This window comes from Lepisosteus platostomus, chromosome 5 (assembly GCF_059453375.1).
Source record: "Lepisosteus platostomus isolate fLepPlt1 chromosome 5, fLepPlt1.hap1, whole genome shotgun sequence".
Taxonomy (NCBI): domain Eukaryota; kingdom Metazoa; phylum Chordata; class Actinopteri; order Semionotiformes; family Lepisosteidae; genus Lepisosteus; species Lepisosteus platostomus.
Genome location: NC_142615.1, coordinates 25,617,308 through 25,633,519, shown reverse-complemented (window position 1 = coordinate 25,633,519; position 16,212 = coordinate 25,617,308). Strand labels below are relative to the sequence as shown.

General features: G+C 42.0%; 1 non-coding gene and 1 pseudogene across 2 annotated transcripts; one reads left to right on the top strand and one right to left on the bottom strand.

Moving 5' to 3' along the window:
- Positions 1-682: 682 nt before the first annotated feature.
- On the top strand, positions 683-12,209 carry LOC148665455 (scavenger receptor cysteine-rich type 1 protein M130-like; annotated as a pseudogene). The gene is made up of 18 exons (XR_015937119.1): positions 683-709; positions 915-1,350; positions 1,917-2,234; positions 2,750-2,782; positions 2,910-2,948; positions 3,334-3,648; positions 4,086-4,387; positions 6,867-6,938; positions 7,166-7,480; positions 7,664-7,696; positions 7,883-7,921; positions 8,024-8,167; positions 8,455-8,553; positions 8,843-8,914; positions 9,559-9,645; positions 10,148-10,234; positions 10,544-10,630; positions 11,583-12,209. The product of XR_015937119.1 is annotated as a scavenger receptor cysteine-rich type 1 protein M130-like (transcript).
- Positions 12,210-15,981: 3,772 nt separating this feature from the next.
- trnay-gua (transfer RNA tyrosine (anticodon GUA)) lies at positions 15,982-16,069 on the bottom strand. The gene is given in 2 exon segments: positions 15,982-16,017; positions 16,033-16,069. It is a non-coding gene; the product is annotated as a tRNA-Tyr (tRNA).
- Positions 16,070-16,212: the final 143 nt, after the last annotated feature.

Here is a 16,212-nt window from a genome sequence, read left to right as displayed (position 1 = left end):
GTCTATATTGTTTTAACACTGGTGAAATGAGAGTCTGCATGGGTTCCAGTGGGCTGTGGGGTGAAATACCTTCTCAACAGCTGTCAGTGGATGTGGTCAGTCATTTCAGGTGTGTTAATGGTATTTTGGTGTCAGGTGTCAGTGGATCCGGTGAATTTCAGGTATATTTTAATGGGTTTTCATGGTATTGTGAGCTCAGTGTTGTAGACCTCAGTGCTGTGTCCAGGTGCTGTATCAGCTGGCCCAGGGGCAGATTCTTGGTGGTGGAGTAACTATCAGTCTGATACAGATGAGCCCAGAATGGAATTGTGGGATGAGTTCTCAATACTGATTTGTACCTAAATAGAAATTAAAAAGAGCAACTTCTGTTGGCTTTGTCAAGTTATTCGATGATATTGCTATTGAAGATTGGTCCTCTAACCTCTTAGCTGCTCTGTCTTATTGTAATATGGGCGGCATTATACTGAAGATGGGGAATTAACTCCAGATGGAGAATTAAAATTTAAAGATTGGCACCTTCAACAAAAATACCATTAGGGATTTGATGGTCCTGAATTTTCTTGCAATGCACTATAGCCAGGAGCTGACTGCTAGTCCCAGGTGTGTGTAAATGGTGCTGAAATAAATGACAGTGTGTATTTTGCTGAGACCTGCTTTCACGTGGAGAAGCACAACCCTGGTCATGTCTACATTGTCGATCAGTGCCCAGGTCAGTCAGTCCTGTTCCAGCAGTACCAGGCTGTGACAGTCCTGGTCTTGTCCAGAGTGTCTGTCAGTGCCCAGGTCAGACAGTACTGCTCCAGCAGTGCCAGGCTGTGACAGTCCTGGTCTTGTCCAGAGTGTCTGTCAGTGCCCAGGTCAGACAGTCCTGCTCCAGCAGTGCCAAGCTGTGACAGTCCAGGTCTTCCTCAAAGTGCCTGTTAGGGGTCAGACTTGTCAGTGACAGTGATCTCTGTTATTGTTCTGATTTTCCGGCTCATCAAAGGGTCAGACTGGTCAAGGACAGTGATCTCTGTTATTCTTCTGATGTTCCAGCTCATCAAGGGGTCAGAGTGGTTGGAGGCAGTGATCTCTGCTCTGGGAGACTGGAAGTGCAGCACGGAGAGACCTGGGACTCAGTGTGTGACTCTGACTTTGACTGGCAGGATGCAGAAGTTGTCTGTCGAGAGCTGGACTGTGGGGTTCCCTCACAGGTGCTGAAGGGGGCTCATTTCGGGAAGGGGGGGGGAGAGGTCTGGACAGAGGAGCTCCAGTGTCAGGGCAACGAATCTCAGATTTTCTCCTGTCCAAAGTCATCCACAACATCACAGAACTGCACGCACGAGAACAACGTGGGACTGGTGTGTTTCGGTAAGAGCAGGATAATTGATTCCATTTATTTATTTTATTGAAGTTCCTAATTGAAATAACAGAAGTTAAGGAAAGAGAAACAACCCTCAAATTCCGTCAGTCACTGCAATATAAAGCTGCAGCTTGTCCTCCCCTGATTCAATGCCAATACAGCAGGGACAGCAGCCCTGTGTTATTTGATACAGGGGCTCTGAGTATCTCCTCCAGTTTTTTTCTTGAAACATATAAGTAAGGCTGAGTAATAGTTATTATATGTAAAATGGTTTCGTTTTGTTCTCTAAAATAAAAAATAAAAATAAATATAACTTAGACCTGTTCTGTTTTGCTCCTGAATTCAGCTGTTTAATCAGTGAAGAGTTGTCTACGCCTCATTCATCAACACTATATCTCTGTCTGAGTCTGTACTGTGGGTTTAATCAGTAAAGAGCTCTAGTCCTATTGATCACTAGTACTCTATTGAAGGTTTACTGTATACTTGAAGGCAGAGTTGAGGATCACTGCTAGATGTTGCAGGGAGATTTCGTTGTGTTGTGACACTGTCTGCTCTCCCCCTGTCCTGTCTGCAGGATACACAGGGTTCAGGCTGGTGAACGGCTCAGACTCCTGCTCTGGCCGAGTGGAGTTACAGTGGCTCTTCAGGGACTGGGGGACAGTGTGTGATCTCTACTGGGACCTGAGAGATGCCAGTGTTCTCTGCCAGCAGCTGGGCTGTGGGGAGGCTGTAGCAGCACCAGGACAGGCCTGGTTTGGACAGGGCAGTGGACCAGTATTGGCTGATGTGTTTGAGTGCCAGGGCAATGAGAGCCGTCTCTCACACTGTGCTGTCTCTTCATGGGGGAGAGCAGGGTGCTCTCATGGACAGGACGCAGGAGTCATCTGCTCTGGTGAGAATCATTTGATAAAACACAATGACACCCCCTCTGCTTATACACAGCAGCACACTATCTTCATGGTTGACCGAATAACTGCTCTGTTACATACCGCAGTAAAAGGATAGAGATGTTTGAATTTCTTTTCTTAATCCATTTCAGTGTATTATCAACATATATAACTCAAAATTTCTCCAAAGTGGTTATTAGGTTGCTGTGTAATTTTCTTTCAGAAGAGTAGATATATACAGTGCATACAAATACAGTGAGGAGTAGAAATCAAGTGTATATTTGTTATTCAGATCACCAATGAAAGAATGTCCTGGAACTCAGTATATTGTAATTAATGCCTGATCTCTGCAATTAATCCATTAACCCAGAGCCTAATTATGCAGGGTGCTGTACTAGTGTAAAGAGGGAATCCGGAGGTCAAGGTTTATCGAAGTATTTTTTGTGCCACACAACTGACACTTCACTGGTGAAACATCACTCCTGTGGACAGTAATGAGCTCCTTCATTCTCTTTTACAGACTTGAAAAGCAGCAATGATTCACTTGGCACAGGTAAAGGGAGAATAATGACTAATTTTGTCATTAATCAGTGTTGTTTTAATTTTAGTTTCATTACTGATGTTAACTTGTTTGATTCACATATAGCTCACACTGCTTTCCCTCTCTATGTGTTTGACAGGTTACCCATCTTCCTCTGTTCCTTCCTCAGTAACACCAGGTATGAACTGGTCCTTGTTCTGTATCTCCAGGGCTCTCAGTGTGCGTTGACATCTCTGTTACTCATTTCAAACTCTGGCACTGTGAGGCAGCAGGTGTGTGTGGAGTTTTTCAACACTGTCCCTCTCAACCTCTCTAACACACACAGTCAGGCTCTGTGAGGCAGCAGGACATAAAAGCTGCTTGCACTGCATCTGCTGCCCCTTAGCTGATGTTCAGCAAATTATCTCCCACTAGAGGTCACAGTGATCTCTTAGTACTGCATTGACTTCTGACCATTGGCCCCTTACCTCTGATTTTCTGCTCCTAGACCAACTGTCAGTAATGTTTATATATACTGTATACTGTATATGTGTTTATATCACTGGGTATTGTCTCTCTCCCAGCCCAGCGCTCCCTCAGGCTGGTTGGGGCAGGTAGTGACTGTGCTGGGAGGCTGGAGGTTTATCACAATGGCTCCTGGGGGACAGTCTGCGATGACTCCTGGGACCTGGCAGACTCTCAGGTGGTGTGCAGGCAGCTCCAGTGTGGGACGGCCCTCAGTGCTCCAGTGCCAGCCTCCTTCAGCCAGGGAACTGGAGCCATCTGGCTGAACAAAGTGGGCTGTCTGGGGAACGAGTCATCTCTGTGGGAGTGTCCCTCAGCAGGGTGGGGACAACATGACTGTGGACACAAGGAGGATGTGGGAGTGGTGTGTTCAGGTACAGGACTCATATCACACCATGACGTTTTCATACCGTAGGGTGTTAACTACCAGGAGTATTGTACAGTATCTCCTGGTCAAGACAAGAACAGGGACAGTAATGTGAAAATAATACTATTACTGTAATAGTAATAGGGTGCTTGACATAATAATCCAAAGATTCTCAATTTGGATTGTAATTTACAGAATAAAGAGATACTAGTGCCAGACTGATGCTTGACATTGATTTAAAAAAAGTTACCAATGTATTGTTTTCTGTTGAGAAAGAGCATTCCGTTCCATTAATATGATTTTGGAGAAAAGAAAAGATTATGAAATCCTCTAGTGTCACAATAGACTTAGCAGACACACTGTTTCTATCTGAGGTCTTTAATCTAGATGTCTGTGTCAGTTCAGAGCAGGGTTCTCTCAGTCTGTCCACTTGTATGTCCCCAGAGTTCAAGGAGCTGCGACTGGCCGAGGGCTGTTCTGGTCAGCTGGAGATTTTCTACAATGGCACCTGGGGCAACGTGTGCTCAAATAGCATGAGTGAGGACACAGTGAGTCTGTCTGTCAGGAGCTGAACTGTGGGAAGAGTGGGCGTGTCGTCGATTCAGCCCCCAGACGGGACTCCGCTCCTCACTGGCTTGATGAATTTAAACGCCGCCCTCACGACTCCACGCTGTGGCACTGCCCCTCCTCTGCCTGGAATCAGACCCAGTGCACAGACTCTGAAGTGGCTCTGATCACCTGCTCAGGTAAGGACTCCAGATCATGACTTATAAATTAAATAGATAGCCCAGTGTTTCACTGTTTTTGTCCACGGCCTGTGTTGGACAGCAAGACGTTGAAGGTTAAGATTATGGTGGGATGGCTCAGAACCTAATTTGACATAAATCTGTCTTCACACAAAAATGGTGGGTAAAACATTGTCACCTAAATACGTCAATAATTGATTAGTTTCACAAAAACTGTTCCTAGTGGCTTTTATTACAATCAGACTAACATGCCTGTCATTATTATCAAAGAAAAAACAGATAAAATACTTTGAGGTTCAAGAGAATTTTAAATGTCTTAATTATAATAAAATATAATTATAATAATTGCTTACACTTACATAGTGCTTTTCTGGACACTCCACTTTTCTGTCCCCGTCACTATTCTGGGGCATTAGGACCCACATAAACCGCAGGATGAGCATCCCCTGCTGGCCCCACTAACACCTCTTCTAGCAGCAACCTTAGTTTTTCCCAGGGATCTCCCATCCAGGTACTGACCAAGCTCACACCTGCTGAGTTTCAGTGGGGGGGGGATTGCCAGTGGTGAGTTGCAGGGTGATATGGCTGCTGGCATAGGAACCTGATGTCAGGGCTAGATTTCTCTCACACCATCTATTGTTACAACTATTACTCTCCACAGTACAAAACTGGACACAGCCCAACAGACGTGAAAGGCGATCTGGTATCTCTTACCTTTTTGCCCAGACATCGCTGCAGCTGTGCTGTTTCAGCATTATTTGGCTTGGCTCCAAACCGTCGCGGTGTGGCCGTATGCTGTTTATTACAGTGGTTGACATGGAAACCTGTTTTGAATACAGATGAGCTGTAGTCATTTAGTAGGCGACTTTTTTTTGGTTAGTTAATCAAGCTAGTAGTTCTGTCATTTCCGTGCTGGATTTCAAAGAAAAAGGATTAAGGATTCGCGATGCGTAAACGAGGAATCTGCCCCTTGTTCTTGATCTCTGCAGAAACATTGGGATCAACATTGGGGGATTTTTTCACGCAGATACCAGGTGAAGCTGAGGATGGACTGCGTCCATACAGCAGAGGGGCGTGACGTGATTTATTTTAATGACATTGTAACACACCGAGCCCCATTAAATGCACAGCTCTACCACATGCAAAGCTCGTAACATGTCTCTGTTCCTGTCGCATTATCCCAGAAATGACCGATAACAGACCCTCTGTTTGCCTAAAAAAAAGGGAATTGAACGTGTTTGAACATGTTGAAAACGATATAAGCAAGTCTAAGAGGGAAATGTTTGTCTCCGCTCAAAAAACAGTTGCTGGCTACGTTTAGTTGTTTCTGGGCCGAGTCGCTCTTCGTTGTTATCATAACACCAAGAGTGACTCATTGAAGAGAAATGATGCCAAAATGTTTGATCTGTACACAACCGGTAACTGTTGCCAGAGAGCAATAGCAATAGTTGTATAAGTGAATTGATTGCTGATTTTATATTGCTTATCCCTAGCAAATAATGTTCTGTATATGTGGTGTTTATTTTGAGTCACACAATGTTAGTTTAGTCTTATCCATTACTGATTATTTCCAGTTTAAAAGAATAAACAATCTGCTAATTAAAAAATAGGGTGAGCTGTCAAAAAGTGCTGAATGTTAGTTTTATGAGCAGATTCCAGAGTTTCTAATCCCTAATCCCAGAGTATGGAACTTTAAATCCAGCAGTTTACCAAGCAATATGCCTTACAAATGTCTTCAGACATTCACACAGTTTTCCTATTTTATTGTTTTAGATCTGGCAGTCACAGCATTTTCAAGAAGCAATATGTGTTATATACAGAATCCGTACAACACATTAAAAAATGAAAGTAAAAAATATATATTACGAAAGACAAAAGAAGATGTAATGACTGCATGAGTACTCATACTTGCAGCTAACATACTCTCATACTCAGACATGATACTGTTGTAACAGAAGAAATAAGGTTCTTGATCCCGAGATGAAGTAAAACAGATGAGTTTATTGCATGCAAGGAACAATAAAGCCGAAGTCTTGTTTCCCGCAAGAAACAACAAAACCGAAGTATTGTTCGCCGTACTGTTACAAACTTTTGGGTTATATAGTGTTTTCTTCTCCGTTTCTGACGTCACTCGGTCTGATGGTAAAGAGGGGGGTTCATGGTATTTGGCCAGTTTACGATGTTCTGGACAAATGGTCAGTTTAAGATTACACCCAGGGGGGTTCCTAGCTTGCATCTGCAATCCTTATCAGTTAACCCCCTTTCCTGCCATAAACCCAAGCTTGTGACTTAGAAGTCTAAACCTCATACAGAAAGGATTAAATTCAAACCCCCATCTTCACATCTTTCTTCAATACTCATTAATGTCATCATAGTTCAGGTGGGAGCAGCCTAATAAACCTATTACTTGTTCCTTAATGTCTTCATGTCCAGTATAAAAGTTATTAATCTTAAATTAACAGGGTTTTCCTTCTTTTAGATGAAGAGAAGAAGTCTGTGCCCCGGAGTTTCAAATCCTGTTCCACAGCCTCAGGCCAGGACACATGTTCAAGTGAGTTTACAAAATGTATCTGTATGTTGATAAAATAAATCAGTTCTTACATTTTTTTCACAAATAACAAATAAAGTCAGTGCTCTAAACCAGACAGTAGTCGAGATGTATTTTGCTTTGATGTTGATAAGATGTGTCAAAACAATCTCTGGACTACTGGCTCCTCAGGCTGGTTGGGTTTGTACTGTATCTCTATGTCTGTTAATCAGATTTGTTTTGTTCTCTAGACTACTGGCCCCTCAGGCTGGTTGGAGGAAGAGATGCCTGCTCTGGGAGGGTGGAGGTTTATCACAATGGCTCCTGGGGGACAGTCTGTGATGATTCCTGGGACCTGCAGGATGCCCAGGTGGTCTGCAGACAGCTGGGCTGTGGAGATGCAGTGAGTGCAGTGGGAAACGCATCATTTGGACCAGGGGATGGCACCATCTGGCTGGACAAGGTGAACTGCAGGGGCAGTGAGCTTCACTTGTGGGACTGTTGGCACCCTCCCCTGGGACAGAGCGACTGTCTGCACAAGGAGGACGCTGGGGTCACCTGTACAGGTGAGTGGGAGCAGCTGGAGCTCCCAGCGTGTTCAGGGCTGCTCTCAGTACAGGAATACAGATGTAAATAATAATGAAGAAGCCAACACAAATTCTGCCTATTAGAAATACAATTAGTATGAGCCCTTATGGCTATTAAATACTCTCTGAATCTCGACCCATCCCTTCTCCTTTTTTTTTCAGGTTGGGGATCTCAAAGTCATCCAGTGACAACAGGTAATGCAGTTGACAGAAGGGAATAAGAGACATTTCGGTTTGTCTAAATGATGCTGCTGGCAAACTGCATGGTTTTCAGAAGTACTGCTCTCTATAAACTATAGCCTCTCTGTTTCATTTTTGTCAAGAAATAAAGAGAATTATTGTGAATCTCCTCATCAAAAAACATTTTATCTTCTATTATAGCTCTTCCTACTTCCACCAGCACTTCTTCTGTGGAAACAGGTAAATTCTCCAGTTTCTAATCTCTGTCCAGATGAGATCACTACTGAGATTAAAGATTAAAACACAGAAGATTATTTTCTGATCTGTGTCCCTCTCCCTCAGGCAGCACCAGGACAACACCCCAGACACAGCTGCTGGGAGGCCTCTCCGTCTCGCTCCCGGTCCTCCTGCCACTGGGGGCTCTGCTTTTTGTGGTGTTTGCCCTGTTAGTGTGGCAGCTGATCCATAACAGGAAGCTGAGGAAAGGTAGGGAGGGAACTAGTGACCTCTGGTGGTCAGTACTATCACTCACATGAAACTGATATGTGGATTTTACTCTAAGATGGAGATCTGTAGAAATTTGCAGATGTGTATAATATATAATATATAATATATAATATATAATATATAATATATAATATATAATATATAATATATAATATATAATATAATATTTATGTGCACAGATGCCCAAGAAAAGGTTTAGCACCCAATTAAATACCTTATATTCCCCTCACTGCATGTTAACCCTGAGTGTTTGTTTCCTAACACAGCCCTATCTAAGGGAGCACACACACCCTATCATGATGCTGTTTATGAGGAAATAGAGCACAAACCGGCCAGAGAGGGAACCTACAGCGCCCCCAGGAGAGGTGAGTGGAGAGAGTGTACAGAGGGTGTGATTGGTCTCCACCCTCTGAGGAAGATTTGAGGACTTACACTTGTAGAATATCTCACCACACTGGTTTCAGACAGTGGTTTCTTTCTCAAGAGGTATGTCAACATGAGTAACGAAAATCAGCACAGCACTGTCCCTGATCTAAAAACAAACTCTGTGTTACTTTTCACACTCTGGCTTCTCACACAGTGGGAACAGCCAGTAGAGGACAGTGAGGCTGCTGTCTGACTGCAGGTATTACTGATCTGTCCTCCTGTTCACAGGGAGATTCTTCTCTGACGAGCTGCCCTCAGGATACGATGATGTGGAGGACAGTGAGGGAGACCCAGTATCAGGTGAGGGGAGATGGAGTCAGGGGGCTCAGTGTGTGAGTGGGGGTGTCTTCAGTCCAGTACTCACTCTCATCCCAAACCAGGCTGAAATCTAGAGAACTTGTGTAGAAAATTCTGAATCTGAAAAATATACTGTAACCTCTGTTGTTTGACACCTTATTAACTCTGTTCTTCAGTGTTGCCTAATGCTGGCCTGATCTTAACAGATCACAGAGGCTAAGACAAAACAAAACTAGTCTTTATCAGTAGAGGGAGAGGATACCTTTAAGGAATAGTTAGGATGCAGCTCTAACTAGTGTTGATGCAACAGTTACCATTTCCCTCAGGAGCAGAATTCAGGATCGTTGTCCCAGAATGATGACTGGGAAACTGAAGGCAGGAGAAACCACCTTTCAGATGAGATATTAACACCAACATCCTGACTTAATTATTAAAGATTCTCTTGATGGCTGTTTATAAGACTCACCCTGGAGTCTTGTCTTAATTTTATCTCACAAAGCATTTAGAATTACACTTTACTATAACTACATGGAAAACACATTTTACTCTGCAGTTCTTATGAACATCAGTGTTTAAAGTGATTGCAGCACTGTTGTGAAGTAAGTCAGAGTTGAAGTGTACATTCTCTGTGTCTCTGTGTGGTTCAGGAGACTCGATAACCTCTCTGAAAGAAGAGATCCCAGAGCACTATGATGATGCTGTAACTGTACCTCAGAGTCCAGACGCTTTGTCAGGTTGGTTATTTCAGTCCAGTCCCAAAGAGAAACCCTGCACCAAACCCAGTGAGTCTGACTCTCTCTATTCTCTCTTTTATCTCAACCTCAGAATACAGAGTTATCATTTACTCAGCAACGGTCACATTAAACTGACTCTCTATGCTCTCAGCTCTGAACTATCAGTCTGGGTCACTGTGCTGCCAGTGTCCAGCTCCTCTTCAGTATCTTCACTCCGCCCAAATAAGTCCAAATCTAGGAATAGTTTTATATTTATTATGGAAGTGAATAGGTCTGGATTATTCTCTGGGTTATTCTGCTGCCATTCTCCAGCTCCTCTTCAGATATTTAACAACGATTCACACCATTGCTCTCTGTTCTGAAACAGGCTACTCTGTTGTCATTCACCATTTTAATTTAAACAAAATAGAGTTAATTTGAAATGTATTATATAATCAGATTCCCAAGTCTCCTGTATTTTAAATCTGATATGTAACAGCAAACCTGTCTCTGTGTGGTTCAGGAGAGCTGATGTCCTCTGTGAAAGAAGAGGCTCCAGGGTACTATGATGATGCTGTAACTGTACCTCAGAGCCCAGATGCCTTCTCAGGTGAGTCATTTCAGTCCAGTCCTACAGAGAGAAACCCTGCACCAATCCCAATGAGTCTGGCTCTCTCTGTGCACTACACAGCTCATCACACTGGATTATTCTCTGGGTTATTCTGATGCCCGTGTCCAGATGAAACTCTTTAGATGTTTCACAAAGGTTCACAGCATTGCTCTCTCTGTCCTGATTAAGGTGGCCCTGTTGTTATTCACCATCTCAATAAAAATCTGAAATTAGCTTGAAATGTATTATAGAGTTAGGTTGCCAGATCTCTTTAATTTTAAATCTGATGTGTGACAGTGTGTGGTTCAGGGGAGCTGATGTCCTCTGTGACAGAAGAGGCTCCAGAGTACTATGACGATGCCATCACTGTACCCCAGAGCCCAGACACTGTGTCAGGTGAGTTATAATAAATAAGACTCATGAGTATGCCCTGTACCAGCCTGCACTAACCTCTGTCAGTAGAAAGTAGTTTCAACTTAATTTCACACCAGCAAATAAACACTAACTGGAAGAGAAGAGCTCTAAATGATCAATTCTTCCTAAAAGATACAATTATATATGGAAAATTACTTACTTACTTCAAGGCTTTTGACTACAATATTGTAAAAACTATTCTGTTTAATCCAACCATTACTCCACTAACAGACATTTGTATCACTGCAGATCATGTAATGCTTCTATCAATAAATGGTATATTGTTTATTTAGATTGGTTCATAAAATCAGCAAATACTCTTACAATGTACTGTTACAATCTCTGATTATTACAACGACTTAAAACGTTCATTCACTATACTATTGTGACTATGGAAGTGTTTTAAAAAATCTAGATACACCTGGCTATTGTCAACATTTCCAATTCTCCGGGCCTTCAAAGCAAGGAGATGTATGCTAAGATGTAGGGATGTGAGATTCAGTGAACAAAGCAACCATAACGTTTACATCGGTTTACTTTAGTTAAGTTAGGTTGCATGATTAAGTGTCAATTAATAGTCCAAGAAAGACAAAAGGTGAGAACTCCTTGTCCAGATCAAATGTAAAGACCAGTTTGGTGTTTAATATCTGTACCTCATTAAGAGAGCTTGCCATTCAATTGTTTCTAGAAACTTTAATTGTTCTGAGATTCCCTTGGCTAAAAACTGCCTCTCCTGGTTAGTGGGAGCATTTTTAGAACAGGGAGATAGATTACCATTCATTTTGTAGCATCCAGGTTCACAAAGAGAGAAATGTTACTGAAGGTCTTATTCTTTTTTTTAAGCAGCTTTATCTCTTCAGCGGAGACAGGCAGAGGACAGCTGATGGACAGGAATGACTCTATATCAGCTATTATATCTGTGTCTCTCTGCCAGGTGTCCCCCACACTGACAGGGTCCCGCCCACTCTGCCTTCTGAAGAAGGAGCCCCTGCCCCTGACAGGACTGACTACGATGACGTTGGGGACGAGTCTCAGGGAGAGGATGGGTACTGTGAGACTGACAGGGCTGTCTGGGACAAGCTCCTCCTGCAGGTCTAGACACATAAGAGTTTTACCAACACAGTCTTACAGCAGCTCTGAGCACTGAGACTGTCTGACACTGTCTGTGACCTGAGTCCACTTCACTCCAGTGTTTCAACACTGACACTGTGACCTGAGTCCACTTCACTCCACTGTTTCCACACTGACACTGTCTGTGACCTGTGTCCACTTCACTCCACTGTTTCCACACTGACACTGTGACCTGAGTCCACTTCACTCCACTGTTTCCACACTGACACTGTCTGTGACCTGTGTCCACTTCACTCCACTGTTTCCACACTGACACTGTCTGTGACCTGTGTCCACTTCACTCCACTGTTTCCACACTGACACTGTCTGTGACCTGAGTCCACTTCACTCCTCTGTTTCTGTTTTTTTCTAAAACAGGAGAGATACGTTTCGGAATGCATTTTCTGGTAAAAATAAAATATCTACACGGGCGCTATTAGCTGAGTCTGAAGCCTGCTCTACAGAAGAACTATATTCAGAGTGCCAAAGAAGTCGCTTCCATGCGTCATAACACCACAAAGTCAGACTACAAGTGCTGAAAAGCCATTATGAATGGTAACTGGTAATTGGCTGGATTAAATTTGAGGGCATGACTGGGAATCCCACTGCTGCCCCATATTTCCTTATTAAGATTCACGATATTGTTGTTGTTGCCTCCACGCGATTTAATCAATTTCAGTAGAATTAATTTGAACAACAGTAATAATCATATTTGTTTTATTCCCTCATTGCAATTTGTACACAAAGATTATTTTTTTTATTTTAAAAACGTGATAGCCTTGATGGGAAATAATACGGAACTGCAGGTGTGGGGGTCAAGTGGTAAGGTGTTGGTTTTGTAAACTGAAGTTTGTGGGTTTGAACCCTATCCTTGCCTGTTTTGTTTACCATGACATTCCTTTATCTGAGTCATCAAATGTCTTGCAATGTAGAAATCTCTGTAATAAGAGGAAAATAATTATCGGTAGTGTTTAATAATCCTTCTGTTGTTCTAGCATAATCTGCCCTGATTTTTAGTTGACAAAGCAATGGGTGCACACACCACCCTCTGCTGCCTGGCAGGATGGTTAAGTGGTCTAAAGTGCCACACTCAAGGACTCTTGTTTTTTCATGTTGCTCATGTGCTCTGGTCTCTAAGTGTAGGCTTCAGTTCAAATGTCACTCCCGATAGCTAAACTTTTCCTGTCGTGCATTATTCCAGTCTTGTACTCGCTGACAATCACAATAAAAGGAAAACGGAGAAATTGCTTAGCAAGAATTTAATGGACAAGGAAAATGCTTCCCAAAAACTTCAATGTCTTTAGCAGAAAGGAAAAATTAGATAGCCTTTGATTTCTGCCTTAATAACTGTTTGGGCTGTCTGTAATTGAGAAAAGATGTTCGGTAAGATGGGCATTAAAATGTGAAAGACCAAATTATAAAAGCAGCAGGAGAAAGGTGCAGCACAATGAAATTTGTGAGTGTTCTACATTGTTAAAATTCATTAGTTTTTATGCTGCTTGGATTTCATTTAAGCCTACGAAGTGACCCCTGTTTCATTTTCTATTCACCCACTCGTTTTGTAATATACCTCTCAAACTTCAGAACCAAATAAGATTTCATGTGTGACAGCATTCCCCTGCAAATACTGATGTATTGGGTGAACCCGAATGAAATATTTTAGTGCTGGCTCAAATATGAGGAATTTCAGGAAGACCTTTTTAAACTTGGTGTGCTTTTGTTTCGTTTGTTCACTCCTGTACTACAGCAGAAATATTTCTATAGGTGTATGATCATGGTAGGCTGACAGGAGGAACATGTGGCCCAAAAGCAGTGACAATATCAGAGGTGTCTGCAGTGTGTTGGTTTGTGAGCAACGATAAACTTGACGTGGAAGCAGGTGTGCCTGCATTAATACAGCTCCATCGATCGGAAAAAGTAACACAAGAACCGACTTAAATTAAAGAAAGTTTCTGCAGCTGAAAACGGAGACTGCTCCAGGTGATGATCAAACTCACAACCTCTGCAGAACACCACTGTATAAGCGCTGCACACTGACCAATTGCGCTACAATGCGGGGAAGTTAGCTTGAAGTTCAAAAACGATTTTGGCACGCCAGTAACGTTTTCACGAAACATCTCAGAGTTACGAAAACACTTACTTTGTGTATAAAATACACTGTGAATGTTTTCACAGCCATTTACACCATTTTTTTAACCAAACACAAATATTCTTATGTCTATATCCTCGCAAGAGAATTTCATGAGGCTGGTGGTAAATATCCTGTCCAGGAATATCGGGGCTGTAGCGGGTCAGATCTATAGATATAGTGAAGATGTTAATGGAGATGGTGTGTCTGGTCTATGTGTAAGAGATGTGCAGGAAGAATAATCTGTGATCTGGGAAGAAGAGAACCCCTTCGGAAGAGCGGTGCTCCTCACAGGAGAGAATAAAAAATAAATTCAGGGATGCTGATTTTTCTCCTTGGGGGAATTAAAATCACTCAGCAGGAGTGACCTTGTGGCACAACGGTAATGTGTCTGACTCCCCTTCAGAAGGTTGTATGTTCAAATCATATCAAAGTCACCTGATGTGTTTTCTGGTTCTGTTGGTGCTGAACCAGGAAAATACACCAGGCAGTTGAGTTTTATCTGTACACCACATAGGTAATCTGAACGAAATAACAGAGCAGTACAGAACATGCAGTCAGGAGCGAATTATCTTGAACACGACAAGAGAAAAGGCACACTGCACATCCGCGAAACACCACGTCCGACTTTAGAGACAGTTACATAACAGAATGGAAGACCCCTTTTTATCACAGGTTCAAGGAAACCTGAAAGTTAGGGAGTTTTAGGTCACTTTTGTATTAAAAAGTGTCTGAAGCCTGTAAATATAATTTGCCCTTTTTTAATTGTGGATGAAATCCACTCCCATGTACCAGGACCTTACAGTATAGTCATGTTAATTAAAATGACTAACCCTATTGGACATTAGCTGGTGCTATTTGTAATGATTGCTATTTCATGCTGGAGAGAAAGGAAACCAGACCCAACGTTTGCTTTCAGGTGCTGTTCATTTATATAATGGACAAGTTTCCAACTCATTTCCTTAGTCTTGTTTACCTTGAATTTAAGTCACGAACCAGGTATCTACTGTACATGTAAAGGCACAAGTAATAGATTCCGAGATCACAGGCAGAAACAATCAACACACTGAAAACACTAAGTTATTCCTGATCGTAGTCGAAGATGTGCAAAAATAAATTTCCTGATTCCTAAAACCCAATAAAGTCCATGTAAAAGTCTATTTTCAATCCCAATACACGTAACTGGATATAAACCAGTGACCTTCACGTACTAACTATTCTGATGTATCTGTATTCTGTATATGTATTCTGATGTATCAGGTGGATGCTGCACATTGGTGGTGGTGGAGGGGAGTCCCCATTACCTGTAAAGCGCTTTGAGTGGAGTGTCCAGAAAAAGCGCTATATAAGTGTTAGCAATTATTATTATTATTATTATCTGAATTGTTTTAGCACAGTTACAAGAAAGAGACAAAATCTTTTTTTTTATTTAAAAAAAATTCATTCAAGCTGTAGGTTTGAAAATGATTTTTTTAAATTTCCTAAATAATATAAAACACGAACATCACTCATTGTAAGCGTCTGACCATTGATATTCATGAATTGTAAGCCCGTACACGGTCACACGCTCTCAGTTCAGTGAGTATAATGCCTTTCAGGGTCAGAATATTATATTTTTGCCACTTATATCGAACCTGTTAATACTCCCAAAAGTGCAGTAGTAGCTTGTACTAAATAAAAATGTACAGTTCACCGCTAGTATAAACAGATGTGTGCAGTGTTTGCCTTTGTAAGCATTTGTGTAAAAAATATATTTTATCACGATATGATAAAAACACAGGAAGCACAAACTTAATAATATAATGATTCAAAATCAAAACCAAATCATAAAGCCTATTAAGTACCTATCCTTTGAAAACAGAGAACACCTTAATATCTACGAAAAACATGACATTTGTATCTACTTTTGAATTACAAAGCAGACAGAGTAGTCCCTGAATTCAAAGATCAGATCTTGGCCAAAACAAGACAATCAGACGTGAGCTGAATTCGGAACAAGAGCCTCTGCTTCGTCGTTTATTGAGCTTTTGATCGAAGTCTGAATGAAAAAGATTCACTATTTTAACTCTTTGATTAAAGTACACAAAAAGCACCTTCCTTCAAGCCGGAATCAAACCAGCAACCTAAGGATTCCCCACTGTTTCCACTACAGTCCTCTGCTCTACCAACTGAGCTATCAAAGGGATGTCAAGAGCTTCTCTCTGGCACATACTGCCCAATGTAGTGAAATGTTCCAGGTGATTTAAATCCCAGTTCGACATCAAGTTTCCAACTCGTTTCCTTAGTCTTGTTTATCTTGAATTTAACCCACAAACCAGGATTCTAC